Source organism: Eufriesea mexicana, unplaced genomic scaffold (assembly GCF_001483705.2).
Source record: "Eufriesea mexicana isolate 0111107269 unplaced genomic scaffold, ASM148370v2 scaffold1864, whole genome shotgun sequence".
Lineage (NCBI taxonomy): Eukaryota > Metazoa > Arthropoda > Insecta > Hymenoptera > Apidae > Eufriesea > Eufriesea mexicana.
In genome coordinates this window covers 747458-749641 of record NW_016910005.1, presented here as the reverse complement: position 1 = coordinate 749641, position 2184 = coordinate 747458, and positions in this window count along the sequence as shown.

Below are 2184 nucleotides of genomic sequence, written 5' to 3'. Positions count from 1 at the left end.
TGTTAAACAATGCTTTCCCTGGATTTCTGCGCTCCAATATGCTCTAATATGTCCTGCTAGGCTCTGGTGTGTCCAGTAATAGTGGTCTCAGCACGCTGGCTTCAGATAGGTTACGTTTCGTTAGGATAGGTTAGGAAGTTTCGGCTAGTATTTCTTTGACATTTGTGCTTTACGCTGCTATTTGTTGGATTTCTGGGCTCTACATTGCTTTACTATACACTGCTCGACCCTGGGGTGCGAGCAGTGGTGGTCCTCGCACGTCAGGTTGAGTTAGGTTACGTTCGGTTTGGCTATGGCAGGTTAAGGTTGGTAAGGATACATTTGACTCTCGTACTGTGCACCGTTTTTCCGTGGGTTTCAGCGATCTACACTGCTCTACTGTATTCTGCTTGGCACCGGGAAGACCAGGAGTAGTGGCCGCGGCACGTCATGTTGGGTTATGCTGCGCCTCGTTCGGTTAGATTAGGCCAGGATAGGTTAGGATATCTACGGATTTTGTGATATACAATGCTGTTCGGTTATTTCTGCTCTCTACGTTGCTCTACTATATTCTGCTTGGCCCTGAGGATGCCAGGGGGAGTGGTCGCGGCTTTATGTTCACTTATGATACCTTTGGTTATGCTTGGTTAAGCCAGGTTATGATAGGGTATCCTCGACTTTTGTAACCTACACTGCTATACGGTGGATTTCTGCGCTCTACAATGCTTTACTATACACTGCTCGGCTCCGGGGATGCGGTCAATAGCGGTCGCGGCACGTTAGGTTGAGTTATGTTACGACTGGTTAGGTTAGGTTAGGCCACGTTTGGTTGGTATAGCTTCAACTTTCGTGCTGCACACTGTTATTCGGCGTATTTTTGTGATCTACGGTGCTCTACCACAATCTGCTTGGTTCTAGGTACGCAAGGATCAGTGGTCGCAGCACGTTGCTTTGAGCCATGCTACGCTAGGTTAGGTTAGGTTAGGTCAGGTTTGGTTTGGATACCATCGACTATTGTGCTATTCACAGCAATGCGGCTGATTTATGCGCACTACTGTGCCATAGTAGATCCTGCTCGATTCTGTGGAGGCCAACATTGGTGGTCTCGTCATGCTAGGTTGAGCTATGCTACCTTTGTGTATGTCACGTTTGGCTAGGTTAGGATCGGCCGCTTTGTCTGTCGTGCTTTGTACTGCTTTTCGGTGGGTCTCTGTGATCTACTGTGCTCCGCTGCACTCTGCTTTTCTCAGGGGAGACCAGGAGCAGTGGTCGCGGCACGATATTTTGAGCCATGCTGCGTTCGGTAATGTCAGGTTAGGTAATGTTAGGTTAGGATATCTTCGACTTTTGTGCTATGAACTGTTATGCGGTTGGTTTTTGCGCCCTACATTTCTCTACTATGCTCTGCTCGAATCTGTGGCGGCCAGCAATAATGGTCTGGGCTCGTTACGTAGAGTTATGCCACTTTTGGTTATGTTACTCTTGGTGAGTTTAGGGCAGGTTAATTTAGACATCTCTGCTATACACTGCTATGCTCGGACTTCTGCGCTCTACTACATTCTAATATTCTCCGCTTGTATCTGGGGAGGCCAGCTATAGTGGCACCGGCGCGTCAGCATTAGTTAGGCTACGTTTGCATAAGGAAAGCTTGGTCTTGTTAGGACAGTATGTCTTAGACTTCCGTGCCATTCACTGCCATTCGGTGGATCTCAGCTCCCTAGTGTGCTTCAACATGTTCTGCTTTGCTCTGATGTGGCCAGTAATAGTGGTATCAGCACATCAGTTTTAGTTATGTTACGACACGTTAGGGTAGGTCAGGAAGGCATGGTTAGGATTTCTTTGACTTTGTGACATACAATGCTATTCGGTGGATTCCTGCGCTGCACACTACTCTACTATACTCTGCCCGTCTCTGGGGAGGTGAGCAATAGTGGTCGTTACTTTGCGTCAGGTTTTGCTTGGTTTGGTCAGCTTGGGCGAAGATTGGTTATGATATCATTTACCTTCGTGCTATACACTGTTATTCGTTTCATTTTTGTGATCTACTGTGCTCTACTACATTCTGCCTGGACACCGGGTGGCCAGGAGCAGTGGCCGCTGCGCGCTATGTTGAGTTATGTTTACGTTTGGTTATGTTATGTTAGGCCAGTTATGGTAGGATATTTGCGGCTTTTGCTTCTTTCACTGCAATACGGCGGATTTCTG